Here is a 16,452-nt window from a genome sequence, read left to right as displayed (position 1 = left end):
AAAACATTTTTAAAACACATTTTAAATTGTCTTTGGCACAAGTGCACTTTCAAAAATATCAAAGGGTGCGATGGTCTAGTCGTAATTTAAGTCATGGGACTCTGTAAAGTACTATCTTCTTGCAAGGAAATGCCTTTACTAATACACTGTGGGGAAAAAATATATATATTTTTTTTTTCTTTTTGTTTGTTTGCATTAGATGAAAGAAGGAAATATACCTTTCCTTAACTGGTGGAGCAGGCAGGGAAAATGCCATACCACAATAGCACTTTTTGTTTCAGCATCAGTTACCTAATAGCTCAGAGCTTACAGAACACTTTCCCCTGCCCTACTGGGAGGATGGGCCATTGGGTTGGCTTCTTTCCCAGAAAGAAAGAAAGGAGCTAGCTCCCCATTCAGCAGTTGCAAAGGCAAGGAAGCTCCACCAGTCTGGAGTAGGGAGAAACTAATTTATCGTCCAAGTCAGGTTCAGGAAGAAATACTAAAGTACTACCATACTACCACTGGAAAACTCTCTTACCCCACTTTTTTTTCCCCTTTCTTTCACTCCCTCTCTTTCTCTCTCTCTCTCCCTTTTTTTTTTTTGACCGTTTGTTTTTTAAAAAATGAAGTTAAGTCTGTGGTCTGCTGTTGTCTTGTCAAATCAGCAGTATGCATCAGTGCAGCTGAATCTCCAAGTACTACTTCAGTGCCTCCCCACTATCTACAAAGTGGAAATCAGCTAGAAGATACTGAAAAACACTTACTGTTTTTATTTCAGTTACGGTCCCATGATCTCTCTCAGACTTGCTATAATCCCACCATTTTTAATTAGTTTTAAGTGTATTCTTTTTTAAATCTAAATATTCTTAGCTATCATTGATCTCTTTTTTCAGCAGAGAAACACAGTGAGATACAGGAAAAGAGCCATGCTATTCACTGCTGTCTACATTTAGTCTTGTGATTCCCCAGCTCCACAGATACATTGTAAGGAAACATACTGAAAATGCTTTAGAGTTATCATTCGATATTTAAAGGAATAACAAGTTATCTCCTGTTATATGCATAAAATTCAGTGCCCCCTCAAAAAAAAAACTGAATTATTTTCTTTCCTCCTGCTTTTCAAAACTAACTAGGGCCAAAAAATGCAAAGGAAAAAAAAAAAAAGTAAACTTTGAAGCTGAAATTTAAAGCAATGAAAGTCAGGAAGTTCAAAAGTTAACGTTCCTATGGCTGTGTTAACTTGGCCATGTTGCAAATACATCATGCAAATACTTCAAGTTATTTTGTTAAAGGCACATAGTACTGTGCCATAAAGCATAATAAAACACACTGTTTTCTTTTCATGTGGAAACCATCTTGTATCAACAGTGATACAGTGTCCAGTGCTAATGCTGATTTCTCTACCACAAGACAAGTACCTCTACCACAAGGGGCCTCCCTGTTCTGAAGATGCTGATGCTTCTTTGGGGTCCAGCTTTCTCTTAGCTCACCCAACAGTCTGCATGCTGACCTTCCAAGTAACAACAGCCAATTTCTTTCCTGAGATTGTTATCTCACTGTAAAATAACACCTTTCCCCCACTAATATCAAAGAAAATTTGCATCACTTTTCCATCCCTCATTTAGAGGAAATTTTAAAAAATGCCCTTGTCCTTCTACCTAGGAGCACTGCTATCCATGTGCCTTTCACGGTCACACACACATTAAATATTCATCTTCACCACAGATGATGAAATACATATATGTAAAATTTCCTCTTTTAATAGAGAAGTCCTTCCAACCATGTACTCTTTTTTTGGTTTGTTTTTTGTTTTGTTTTGCATTTTTAACATACATATGGTTATGTGATAAGGTTAAAGGTGATGAGCTTCCAAAAATGTGCCTTAGTCTTGATCAACAATCTTCAGTTTCTTAGCTCTGCTGAGAGGTCCACTCCCTGAACTTTGGTGAGCCTTGAGGAAGATCCATCTACACCACCAACAGCTTCACCCTCTACTCTATTTTAGAGGTGAATATACATCATCTGCATTCTTCATCTCAAAGCTAAAGGGGCTCTAAAGACAAGGATTGTGGATTTGAACTATATTCAGAAAGTTCTGGGAATGTAGTTTGGAGGAAAAAAAGACAGACCTAGTGTGTTTGCAATACTGTGATGTGAACTTTGCACTAATTACTTTTCTAGCATCAAAGTCTTCATTAATATCTAGCCAATTTAAGAATAAATGAATCAACGACTCAAATCACTCTCTGATAGAATGGCATTGAATAGTTTGGGTCCACTGAAAGCGTAATATATGGAATTGGCCACACAACAACTTTGTTCATTAATGATAAAAAGGACATTCCTAGGTTGACTTGAATGACTCAGTTCTATGTGGTAGATAAAAGCTATCTTGAGTGTAGTCACTCATTCACCATTATCACTTTTCGTCCTGCTCAGATAAACTTTTGCTTCACAGTTGGTCTTATCCCAGGCTTTGGGGTCCTATAGTTACGGCAAATACAGCCAGATGTAAAGGTAGGGGATCAGTATATTATCTGTGTCTGGCAGTACAACACAAGTTTTGTGATGAGCCCAGTACATACATGTCATACAGAATCAGAAGAAGTACTGATCCATGTAGAAGTGCTCATGGAAAGTAGAAAAACTAGTGATGAATCACAGCTTTTCATTACAATTTTTAATCCATTTATTAAAAAGGACTCAAGTCACTTCTCTGTATTCTGGATCCCTCCTCATCTCTCAGGAGAGAAAACGATTTTGAGCAGATAGTGTTGTATGTGACAGAGAACCAGAAAGACAGGAAGGTGTAACTGTTATTCACAGACCAAAAAAGATCATCTAACTTTTCAGTTAAAGCTCATTTTCACATCCTGACTTGAACTCAGACTGTAAATGGTCTAAAATATCAACGTGAATTAAATTATCTTGTAACTAGCCATTGGGTAGTTTTGCTGTAGTCAGGCTCAGGAAGTAGGAGGCTTGACTAAGGCTGCAGGAAAGGATCACTCCAGACTCTTGACAGAAAAAAAAAAAAAAAAGAAAAAAAGGAAAAAAAAAAAAAAAAAAAAAGGAAAAATTCCTGCTCTGAAAGGTGAATATTTTTGCCAGAAAGGATGACAGTTGTTAACTACTCTCCTTCACAACCCTCAAAGGCAGGAAAATTTCTATGTTGAGTATACGTACTAGGATTTAAGAATGCAACAGGCAGTGACTAACTGCACTAATTGCAGGAAATTATATGCTCCTGCCTATATTCACAAGGCACCATTGGTGCCTTCTTCTCATTTCAACAGCTCTGTGGGTAACAGAAATAGCTAATTGAGGCTATGTTGTATAAAGTCCTTTAGCAAAGGGCATTTGCTGAACTAGAGTTGTCAAAGCTTGGGGCAAACCCACAAAGATTTAAGCATAAGTCTAAATAAGAACATGATGGTTAGGCTCATTATCCACAGCAAAACAATTTAGAATAAAGAAGGTAAGCATGTGAATATGCCTTTGTAGGATGGGGGAAGGGGAGCTAAATTAATGCCAAACAGCAACAGGTGGACGGAGTGAGTAGACAGGTTGGAGGGAGGACAATCACGGTAATATGAGCAGGTAATATGAACGCGATCTTAGCTCAGCACCTGCCTACCCATTATCAGCTAGCAGTGTCCTGTAGGCATTCTGGAAGATGGGAGATAAATGGAGACCAAGCTAAAACAGTATTCAAATAAAAATAATAAACAAACAAACAAAAAAATAAAAACAAAAGCTGCCCTCCTATTCTATTCTTATTAGTGTTAGATCAGAGATATTCAGTTGTAAGTATCTGTCTTTTCAACAGGATCTATGAATCTGAACATAAATAGATAATTTGGTCTAGGAAAACAGTCCAAGGTAAAGTCATCAGCTAATTGTACAATGCCAGTATTTTCTGTACCATGCACAGAAGCTATTCCAATTAAAAAGATGTACTTAGAATATATACAGATGACGACATTACAAATCACAAACAAAAGTGGATTCAAGACTGGAAAAAATAATATGGAAGAGAACTTTTAGGCATCATATTCCACCTTGAAAATTACCAAGTAAACTTCCAGTACATATACAGTAAACAGCTGTCTTTTTTCTTCAGTACCATACATTTCTGTTCTTCCTCATTACTGACACTAATTTGCTTAGTATTGTAGAAATAATTTCTAGCAGCTGTTGTAACATTAATAAACTACATCAGATAACCAAAGACTGTGGAACCTACTTCCATTAAAATATGAATGCAAAAAATTCTCTGTAGCTCAAACTACTTGCTGGTCAAAATAAGATAATCAGTTCTTTATGGTCCATATGTTGTCTAACTCATGAAGAAATAATTTGTTAGCAGAAAGATAAAGTAACACACAACACCGCAGTATAAAATTTCACAAACAAGTGGACATAATCGAAAGACATATTCACATGCATTTGTATCATGCAACAGAATGTAGTTAGTTTCTGGTTAGTTTCCAGTGTCTCTAGAACACTTCCATAAAAGCGTTGTCTAAAACACTTTAAGAAAATGCTGCTAAAAACAAGTCTTTTTTATAAAGGGTGGAGAAGCAAGAATAATAATTTACGTGAGGCAAACTACAGATAAAGGAATTTCTAATAAGTGCATAAGAAAATATAATACATGCAATGTACATCTAGTTACTCTACTCTTGCAAGTAACATAGAAGAAAAGTACTGTTTAGTGAGACTACATTTATATATATATATGGCATGTGTATATATATATATAAAATTTACATTTAATTTTTAAAATATTAATGAACTAGTGAACTCCAGGTACATTTACAACACAACACCTGCTAAAAATATTATAACTATCACAGTTAAAATGACATCCAGAAGAATAAATGTTTCATTTTATTTATAAAGAGGAATGCAATGTGTTTGCTTTTACAGTAGTAACAACAACAGCCACAATTAGAATGCATGTTAAAAACTCTAACCATTCTTTCTTTTCCTTTTGCTTTATGCTATAGTTCTTAACACTAGCCAGCATAGCTGTATTTATAGTATAAAGAATGTAAAAAAATCTCAGGCCATAATCTAATAATATATTTTTCATTATTAGTCAACAGGGACAACATCAGAGGTAATATAGCTCTTAAAATGCCACAGAAAGAATCACAAGATGCCTTGATAGATCATATTTCACTTCATATATAAGCCATTTTTGCCTCATTTTTCAGGTTTGAAAGTTTGACTGGTTCATACCACTATATACTACTTTACACTACCATACCCGAAATATTTTTTAGATTTTTCATTATACTGCTATTTTAAAATGTGTATTTTACTTTAAAAATAAATGCTTTATAAATAGAAATAGTAAGATCAGCTTTCCAGAAGCAATTAATTGTTTTGTGGGTTTTTTTTGGTGTTTAATTTTTATTTTTTTTTTCAAATTCATACAACTTTGCTTATACTCTTTATATTTATATTCATTACATTAAATTTAAAATTCACCAACAGGCAAGTACTTGGAATAAGGCATTCCTCCAATTTATTTTGGATGGCTTTATACACATCTCAAGCCTTAAATGAAAACCTCTTTTGTTTAGGAGAATATAACAAGCAAGCTTCTCTAAACTCTGAAAGCACTCAAAGCAAAAGCAGGAGACAGATTAACAGCAAAGGATAAATTTCATATACCAAGGTCAACTGTTAGAAATGACAATAAAGTATATTGCAGAGCATCTGCTATATACTCTCTCCCATATCCTTTCCAGGCATATTCAATGGAAATGCATGTTTGCCCCTTTTTCAAACAAACAAGCAAGTGTCCTTTGTCTCCTGCCTGAATGTGCCAAGGCTTCTGCATCTTTTGACTCCCCCTTCCCTTCTCTCCTGCCTCCCTAACCTGTGATACTGGAATGTTTTGGCCACAAGGTTAAGAAAGATTCCCCCATTCATCACAACCTGCCAAGCACAACAGGGTCACAGTCCTAGCCACAGTCCTGCCGCTTCACTAATCTGGCCTCAGCGCAGGCATGAAACTTCAAAGATCTTTTGCCACAGGCAAAAATTAGTCCTTATTTGCTTTAAAATCCGTGTATCAATCAAGTTAAACTGTGCTTCAGTGGAGCGAACACTCTGGGCGCTCAGAGGAGTACATACATTTGGTGCTCAGTTCTGACTCTAATTGAATGCAGAGCTCACCTGAACCAGCAGCACAAATACTTCAAGTGCCACAAAAACTTAACTGCTAGATATTATTATCCAAATTATTATATTAGGTACTATTATCCAAAAAGCAACCCCCGGTAAAAAGAACTGTTCAAACATGCATGCAAGTACATGAGAATACATATTTTTGTGTGTAAATAAATATAATACATACAGAATCTCTGTTCATGTGAAACCACTTCAAATTATTTTCCCTTCCAAACTTTTTATTATCAGTTATACCAGATGATCAGCCAGAGTTATATAATTGTAAAGCTCAGTTAATGACCTTTAAATATTCCTGAAATGAATTTTGAAAAACAATTACAGATTTACCATGAGAACACACAGAGAACTTTGGTTTAATATTTAGTAATCAAATCTTCAATTAACTATAGCTAAAATAATAGTATATTCTACTATTCTGGGATAGTGCCTATGACTGTTCAATCCAATACAAACAATAGAATAATTACGCTTTTAAATCAATCCAGGTTTTTCAATATATATTTTAACTGCATTCTTTTGGAGATAAAAAGAGATTTGTTTAAAATGAGCTGTTTAAAAACCTTCACATTTTCTTCAGATATAACTTATAACTGATTATTGTTTAATTGTGTATTAACTCAGGGCAATGAATAAACTCTGAATTAAATTGAGAAATAAACTGCATATGATACTCAAATATTATATTTCCTGTTAAGCCATTAGAGAAATGCAAATTTTTGGATTTTTCCAACAGAGTAATTGAAAATAGAGTTCATAAAATAAAACACCAAAATAAGTAGAACATTAACCAGAACATTAAAATCTACAAACAGTTCACATATCTTTTACAGATAAATATAATACAGCCATGCTGTCTTTAATTTTAATACTGAAATGATGTATTATGTTAAAACTTTAACCATTCCTAAATTAACATTTACCAAATCAATTTTAAAAGTCAAAGATTAAAACTAAATAAAGTGCTAAGTATTTCCTAGATTATCCCAACGTACACATAACTTTAATAAATTTAAGTATAGCTACTTGCAAACAGAAATCAAAAGACTTAAAAAAATATGTAATAATGCAAATAGGAGACAGATAGTATGTGGTGTGTTTTTCTTATATTTCCTCTATTTTACAGTATCTTCAGACGTTTTTATCAAATCCTAAATTTTGTAAATCTAAGCTTACAAATTAACATGAACTTCCAATTTTTTGTAGCAGATGAATTAGCTTCCCTGTATACACACTCAAATGTGCATATACATACTTGCATGATCATACAAACAAACAAACATTTCCCCAAAGCCAAATTCAAGTTCTTTTGCTTCAGCTACATGGCTGATGCTACTTGATCCACTATAGCATTTAGCAAGTTACATTACGCAGTTCAATAAATTCAAAATTATGTTGGAAAAATCCTTTGGCGAGAACTGTTTTTCATTCAGGAATTTAAAGTGTTTCTTGCTTTATGTATCTTTTCAGAATTTACATTTGATTTATGTTAGCAGATAAAGACATTACAATGGCAAAAAAAGGTGGTGAGACAGTTAAAAGCTTCTTAGCTGAAATGTATTTCAGAAAAGAGTGAGCAGTCCAAGAAAAGAAACATGTAATTGGATACTGCTACTTGCTGCTCACCAGACCCCAGAAACAAAATCGAAGAACTTATTGGCTGTAATAATTTATCATACCTTTCTTCAAACAGGTTCCCTAAACATTACAGTTCCCTATAGCAGTAAATCAGTTTTTACAGACGGACCAAACCAGGCTGCCCTTTCTCCTCTATCGTGTTGTTTGCTTTCCTAGGACAACGAAACGCTGCTCCCAGTGCAAGCCCCCTCTGAGTCTCCCTGAATGGAGCAGGCGTTTCGACAGCCGGGTGGTTGTTGCCAGCTCACGCCGTGGCCCCCTGCGCACAGCACGGCAGCAGCATCGCTGTGCCTGCCTGCTACACTGGCTCAAAGGCAGAAAAAAGCATTCGGGTGCAACAGCAACGCATGCTCCCACGCTCCCTGGTCAAGGAAGTTTTTAATCAGAGTTTGTTTTCAGAAAAAATGAGCTATGGAAATGAGCAAAAGCCATTTAAAACTTTGAAACAGTCACAGTGTTCAAATATAAAGACACAGTGCCAACTGGCACATAATGCTACAGAGATATAAAGCATGATTTAAGGGTGCATTATTTATTCCAAACTAATGCCTAACCAAGTTAGAAATGGACTAAATGGACTGAAATGTAGTAGTAAATTAAAATCTCTATTTGCCTCCACAGTTTTTTTTAATTTAGGGCTAACTAATTTCAGCTCTGCTTGTCTAGGCACCTGTCTCAGCATACTAGCCTTTAAGTGTCTCTTACAATGATGAGTAGCCCAAACAACAAACTGCCTAAAGATTTGACAAAATGTGTCATTCACAGCATACTACAGAATAACACCCTTCATTTCTTACAGCACTTAACAAGTTTACCTCCTGTAGTAATAAAAGGTTGCTCCCAAAAGAGGAAAGTACTTGAGGGATTCAGACAAATGACTATCTAAATTACTGTACACCACAACCACTATTAACAAATATGTTGTTCTAAAACAAGTTTGAAACTGCTACTATAGAAATGAAAACAAAAACTCATTTTCAGAATAAATCCAACCACACAATTAATAACCACTTACATTTCCCGTTGTATCACTGAACAATTGCATCAGTATCGCAAATGGAAATTCGTCATAACCTTACCTCATTTATCTCTGAAGAACAGAACCAAATTCCCCAAATGTGTGAAGTAACCAGGACACACTCAAAATAAAAGAGTGTCTGTGATGTTCAGCACTAATGAACTTCCGCTGTTCAGCAGCTAAGGTGTTCAGACAGATTTTCCAGACAAAAACCTTATCCACAGGCCAGCTACAACTTTCTAAACTCAGAAATACTGAAGACACTTTGTTCTTCCCTGAACTGTCAGACCGAGCCTCACGCAGTCAGATTACTTAAGTTAACTAAGAGGAGATCTGGATAGTAAACACGCTTGGCTCTGTCCAATGGCTTTCCACACCCTTCTGTTTATAGTAAGATGACTTGCATTCAGAGGTCACCCCATCAACAGCTCCTGTCTTTCAGTGAGTATCTAATGTGCTGCATTTATCCCAAGGCTCTTTTAATGAAACCACCTTCCCAGTCCCTGCTTGCCTGCTGTCGTTACGACACATCTGCTCCTTATTGTACCAAGTCCCATTAAGTGTTAAAATAAGGAGACCTACCTGGGCATATATCCTGCAAGTAATACAGACATTTATGAGTGCTAACCTTGTCTGTGTATATTCACATAATAAAGTCTTTTTTTAAGATCAAAGAAAGAATTTTGCAGGTAACATTCATCTTGTGAATAAAAGAAATTCAGGAGGGAGGAAGATGGATGCCATGGTTTAATCTGGACTTTAAAACTTTTACAAATACTCCTCCAAAGGATAATGCCTATGCCTGTGCCAGATAATATTTACTTGAATATGTTAACATGCTGGAAACAAGAGATGAGGAGTGTCCTCGAGCTCTGCTGCAAAATGACACACAGCCAAAGAAAACAAGGGTCAAGTGCCAGGACCCCAGTGCAAACACCAAGTCAATTCTATGCTGAAAGAATACAGGGAACTGATTGCTCTTACAAAACACAGTAAATATGCAGCAGCATACAGACCACTAGCTCTCATTTTTGATGCATGCAATATGCTACTGGTTACTAGTGTTCTGCAGTCCAGCTGGCAACTGTTATTTTCTTCATACAACACTGCAAACCAAAAAGGCAAAACCCAAACTTTCTTTACTGTACTGGAAATTACTCATCACAACAGCTGTATCTAAATAAACTGTATCTTAAAATGGGAACAAGAACATGGTGTTTAGCATTTTTCTTTGTAAGTCCAACGTCCCATAAAAATAAGAATTGAGAACCATTTCCAAATTTCTACTGGTACTTTGTTCTTCACTTCTTAGCCATCGGGCAACATCAAAAGTCAGCCTTGTTTCATGGGGAGACATGGAACTGAAGATGGCACTCTCTCCCCACACAAACCCAACCTGACTGCTGCTCAGAAATGTTCTTTGAGTGAAAGTTACACCTGCAGCACATTTTCGGCACCAGTTTTTGTCACCACTACAACATCCAAATGACAGATAGCAGCTTGGCTCTGTTAAAGCTAATAAAACATGATTGATGAACTGGGCTAGAAAGCTACGTCAGTTCAGATTAGAATATTTGTGCCATCATTTGACAGGTCCCACACTTTATTATTAGAATGGACTGTCAGGACTTTAAGAGCCACTAATAAATACATCCATCCAGATCCCTCGATGCCTTTTTTGTACCTAAATCTATTTAGGCACTTTAAGTGAAAAAGATTTTTAATTGGAAGTTTTGCTTAATTTTTATAAAATACTTGTGCTTACAAATACCATATACGTCCTTAAACAGGTGCCTGTCAGCTGCTATTATCTCATGGTCTGAAAGTCCAAGTAATCCTCATTTTATTGCATTATGTGGTATAATAAAGCCCATCTCTTTGACAATGAAAACCCACTGAAGCATACATAAAGAATTGGGGAGAGCATAATCAGCTTTCAGATGTTGTTTTTGACATTAGCATTGGGCATAACCTCATTCTTAACTGCTGAAACAACTAATATGTCAGATGTTAAAGTTTACTAATGCAAGACTGCGAAAAAGCAATTGCTTATTTCACCATCAAAAAAGGGAAACAAAGGAAAAAGCAATCATGGAAAATGCTGCCAAGGAAAGATTGAAAGCCATGGGACAGATACAAACTATGAATTCTGCCACTGAAAACCTTGGACACTGCTCTACAAACTGCAGAGTCATCACAGTAGTAGATGAGGAATAAAATGTGCCTCTTCTACCAGGCATCAAGGCAGAGGAAGTGCAGCCTGGTTGTGGATTCCCCAGGTATTTCAGGAGCATGCCCTCACCCCCTTCATACACCTCTGTACACAGGAGGTCTGCAGACAGTGGCTTCAGAGCAGAGGAGGCTCACTTGCCCCACAGCCCCACTACCTCACCTCTGTCTTCCTAAACTTCCCCATCTCCAGCCACAAACCAACACTTCTCTGATCCCAGGAAGTCAAGGACCAAGGAAATAATCATCAGTCTTCCTCTTTTTTCCAATAAAGCAAGATAGTTCTGTCGTTTCACAGGCCTGTGTGCCTGACACCAAACTATAGTCTTAAACTATCATTACTGTTGAAAGTGTCTATCGCATTAAAGAATGAACACAGTGGTGGTGACAAAAGATATAAAATACATCAAAGCCATAATTCTGTGCACATAGCAATACTGTCAAAAGATGATCAGAGAAAAATCATTACATGTACAGCAAAACATTCTTTCTTTGATAGCCAGGGAAACCACTGTCCCAGCATCTCTGTGACTAATGAGCGACACCATTCACAAATTGAGATCACCAAGGGGGGAGGTGTTTTCTATGGACACATAAATGGGGAGTTTCTTTGGGCCTTTACACCACCATTCTAAGGACACAAATATAAAAGAAAGGAACATTAAGCAAGAGTATTGCAGACATTAGCGAATTAAAAAAAAAAAAAAAAAAAAGTATTAATTTGAAAAAAACATGAAAGCATGAAATGTTAAGTACTTTGAATTTCTCAATTAGTTCTGATACTGAATGTGTTTGGTTTAAGGTCGCAGTAATGAAAATTGCTTCAGATATAATTTGGAATTCTCTTCTCAGTGATGTTTCTTATTCTGTAGTTTGCTTTGTACATTGCTGTTCACTGCTTGCCAGCAACAGAGAGAATACCAAAGCAAAAGCCAGTGCTTCTTTACCTTTTACATAATCACAAATTAAAAAACTGTTCAGGACTAAACAAGTTTCAGGTACTGTTACATCCACATCTTTCCAAACCAATACAAATATCAGGGGAGGTAAGAAAGATTTCTCTACTACTTTTTTCTCCTTTTTCCTCTAGGTGGAGAAATTGGAGAAAAGGAAAATGCTTTATTTATATAATCAGTAATCACTTATTCAGATACTGATGGGAACATATGGTTCCCTTGAATGCAATTTTGCAGTTGCTTTTTTTTTAAAAACTATTCCTTCAGATTTCATCATATGATATGTGAAGTACTTCTCAAGATACTTTAGAGGGAAAAACACACAACAGCAGCAAATTTTGTTGCTGTAGAGCAAGCCTTTCTAATGCATTTTGAGAGCCATCACTACTATTCCACATTTTGAGTCAGTACGTTTTTTGAGCAATACAGTGATACAACTGATGACAAATGAATGCAAGGAGAGCACTTTTTGAGAAAGGACTGCTTATGAGATTTTGGTTTGGTCAACAGTTTCATAATTAGAGATCAAATTCAATGCCAAATAAATATTTTAGTGGACTCTGATCTTGCATTCAAAGAGAGTTTGAAGGCGCTTTGATCACGAGAACTGTGCAAGGCAGTGACTTCGATCCCCCTCGGGGCCTCTTTACATTTCCCTGGCTGTGGGACTGAGTCTCAATAGGTCATGACAGGCCCTAGGGGTATGAACCTCTAGCCAGGCTGGTCTAATGGTGCCTCAAACCAGCCCAATTGTGTCAAAAAAACTAGCTCAACCGCTTTTAACTTCTTTGTTTGTTCCTCTTTTTAGCTACAAACTGTTGGAAAAAATAAATTCCCAGGTCTAAACTGCCATGCTTTTTCAATAAATTTAAATTAAATTTACATTTATAAACCCCTCTCAGATGCATTTGTCACCTCTGATCTATTTGGTTTTTTTTGTTTGTTTGTTTTGTTCAAAATGTTTCTGTTGCAATTCCACAACAGCTGATAGATCTTATAGGAGGCCAAACTATCCTTTGAATTGCATGTCAAAATTGCCTCCTACCTGCTCCAGGGCTTGTTTGTAAAAGCAACGGAGATAAATAAAATCATCACTATTTTAACAGTTCTATCGATACTGTATTTGTCTAGTCAACTAAAGCTCTGTTACGTTCTACCTGGACACTTAACATCTTGCAACTCATGGCGGAAAGTTCAGTTTCATCACCATCCCTGTCACTTTTCCTCACTTTATTCCTCTCAGCCTTGCAGAAAGTGGCTTCTCAGGTACAGAGAATGAAACAACAAATGTCAAGATATCTCTGGCTGGATGTCAAGATACGCACTTTTTTCATTACTGCGCTTTTTTCATTATTGACATGAGCTATCTAAATTGCTGAATTCGAAGTAGAAATAGATATAGCAGTACATCAAATTTACAGTGATAATGAAAAAGTTTAAAAACAACAAACAAACCATAAATATTTGAAAATACATTCCCAAAAGAGCTTAAAAATCACTAAAAATTGCTTGTTTTTTTTTCTGTATTCACATTTTCCAATTTATTTGTACACTCTTACATGTAACTTTGTAAAATACAAGTATATATCTTCATGTCTTTAACTTGAAATACTAAGCCTTTGATATTAAGCCTTTAACTCAAAACATTAATATCATAAATACAACAAAATTGTCAAAACTGGAAACAGTATTTTTTCCTCAGCCTCTCCATCTCATTTTTTTCCATTGATCTCCTCCATGAAATTTTGTCTAAAAGTACTTACCTACATCTTAATCTCAGGGGGCATTTTAAGAGAATCTGATATTAATTCTGATTTAAAACAAAGTAACTTGAAATAAAAATTTAAACTGCATTTTAAAACAAGAAAAATCCTGAACATTTCAAAATATACATTAAGTTCAAGGGACAAATTATATGAAAAGAGTTTTCATATAATTTCTCCTAAAGGGAAGTTGTCATGTAACATTTTAACTAAGGCCTTAAAGGTAAAAACAATTTTTTAAATGTCAAAAAAATTGTCACCGCATTTTCTAGGGCCCCAATCAAGATCAGTGCCAGGCATACAAACTGAAAGTTTAAAATCTAGTTTTTTCTTATGGCTCTGCAGAGTCTACTCTAGTATAATCTTCAAAGTTTATTTTATGACCAAATGAAAAGTTTATTTAAATAAGTACAGGAGAGAACTACAGTTACGTGAAAGTTGGGAAGAGGATTTTAAATTTTTAAAGCTGATCCTGAAAGCTGCAAGGGAAATAAAGAGGCTGAATTGTTGAGGCTTTTTTGACTTGAACTTCTGATTAACAGACCACAATTTCTATCATTTTCACCATTATGACTTCAAAGACACTTCTTAAGAGTGTTTGTTAGTATTTTACTGCTCTTAGTCAGGCCTCAATCTAAGTAATATCTGGTCTGAGTAGACGAAATGCTATCCATTTTTCTATTTTTTTTTTCTCCAGATGTTTTTCACTGCTTGTACTGAGCATTTTTTTAGCTATTGCCCTGCTCCTGCAAGCTCTCCTTCCTCTTCCCCCTCACTCCTCATACACGTGGCTGTTTTATTGTACATGCTCAGAAATAATGTTTTGAAGAATGGTATGATATATTTTTCAAATAAAACAAGGGCTCTATCCTTGCTTTAACATACTGTTTATTTTGAAAGCTGACTGGCACCTTCATAATTGCCATAGGCCTCCTCACCAGAAAGCTAGAGCAATACCAAGCCCAAGATAACTAAAGCAGGGATTCCTAAGCTGCGGTATGCAAACCACTTCAAGGCGGTGCTCTTGTTCTGGGGCAGGCAAAAGCAGGAACAGCAGCAACAGTGCCTGACCTTTCTGGGCACAGTGCTAGGATTCACACTGTTTATTTGTGCCTGGAGCAAAGCCTGATGTGGTAGGGGAAGTGCTTTTTACATGAGGGAAAAGATGGTGTTTAGCTTCTGACTTGGGAGACACGGGAATTAAGGAATGGCTGACTCACCCTGAAAAAGACTGTCCATAAATGACTGTTTTCTAGCAAGTAAGCTCTTTCAGGTATCTAATGGTTCAACAAAAGCAGTGTTTTAACTGATATCACCTCCTTTACTAAGACTCATACAGAAGTATGGAACAAAAAGTTAGTGTTTTTTTTTAATATGAAATTTCAATGCAACCTGATAAATTTATATATGCATTAAAATAAACCAATACAAATAAGGTACTACAAAAGAAAAAATAAATTATAAAAGCTTGTGCAGTATTCCACTAAACAAAACTAAATAAAAGCTCTGTTTGGGACATGAATGAAGTTTATCTTTCATATGTTGACAAAATCCAGCCACATTACAAAGAAATGCTTTTAATTTAATAAAAAAGCGATCCTCAAGTAAAACTTAATGGAATACATGAGTTACATAGATTATTACAGGGAAAATTCTTGGTCTTCATGTCTAGGTGTGGTTATTCCAGAAAGACACCCAGCCTAGCTGGGTCAGTTAACCTTTTAATATCCTTTAAAAGTTTGAATAAAATCTAAATTAATATAAATTATTTCCGGTACAAAAATTTTACAGCTCTTTCTGTATAACTACATTTAAGCTCGAAGTCATCAATGTGTTAATAAAGAACCCGTACTCTGAAAGTTCTGCTGAGCCATGCTGCTGATTCTTTACAGATGACACTAACTGGTGGGCACCTTAGTATTCCATAGTTTTAAACTGTGCATGCATTGCTAAAATCATCCCTTAGAAACACAATTCTAATGATATTATAGTATAATTAGCTAATTAATTTCTTATTATTTTCTTTCTTTAGGGTAAGATGTCCATGCTTTTCCCATAATACTTTCATAAGGTTTGTATCAAACACAGTGCTGATAAATTCATTCCTTTGAATGTATATGCTCTTCTGTGTATCAAAGGAGAACTTGCACAGAAGTTTCCATTTTTTTCTTTGTTTGTGTTGGCAGCTTTACCAGTGGGAATTGCAAAGAATTTCACAGCCTGGCAAAGAGAGGAAGTGACATCTCTATATCCCCAAATTATCCAGCTTTCAGCAGCTTGCTCCTTTTTCTGCTGTGCTACACTATAGGCTTTTATTTCTTTTTCCTTCAGTGACAGCCTACTGCTTAAATAAAACACAATCCTCCCTCTTTGTAAATTTATTAAATACACTCTTTGCTTTAAATTACTGTATCCTGAAGTCTAAGTTCATTTTTAAGTCCTCTGCAACCCAGAAAAGATGTGGGGGCATATTATGCTCACTAGACAAGCTCAGCAGTTTGGTGTGGAATGCACCACAATAACCAAGAGCACAATATGGCTTTTGGCTTCCACAGAGAGTTTTGTCAAAACACCCTTGTATTAAACTGATCACCTGCTAAAATCTACAAGCTTTTAAAATTTGTAAAATCACTTAAAATTCTGTACTGCTTCATATGCAAGA

General features: G+C 35.8%; 1 protein-coding gene across 13 annotated transcripts in view; it reads right to left on the bottom strand.

Moving 5' to 3' along the window:
• The window catches only part of EYA4 (EYA transcriptional coactivator and phosphatase 4), a 157,141-nt gene that overhangs the window by 82,783 nt on the left and 57,906 nt on the right, over positions 1-16,452 (bottom strand). Inside the window, exon 1 of one of the 13 annotated variants that reach the window (XM_084513336.1) lies at positions 7,866-7,942. The exons of the other annotated variants lie outside the window; for them this stretch is intronic. The gene's annotated coding sequence lies outside the window, so the exon portion shown is untranslated. Of the gene's footprint in view, positions 1-7,865; positions 7,943-16,452 lie in introns of those variants that run through there. 13 annotated transcript variants of the gene reach the window in all.

The sequence above is a fragment of the Aythya ferina genome (genome assembly GCF_964211825.1).
Source record: "Aythya ferina genome assembly, chromosome: 3".
NCBI classification, from domain to species: domain Eukaryota; kingdom Metazoa; phylum Chordata; class Aves; order Anseriformes; family Anatidae; genus Aythya; species Aythya ferina.
Note: the sequence above shows the minus strand (reverse complement) of the source record. Positions and strands in the feature narration are given on the sequence as shown.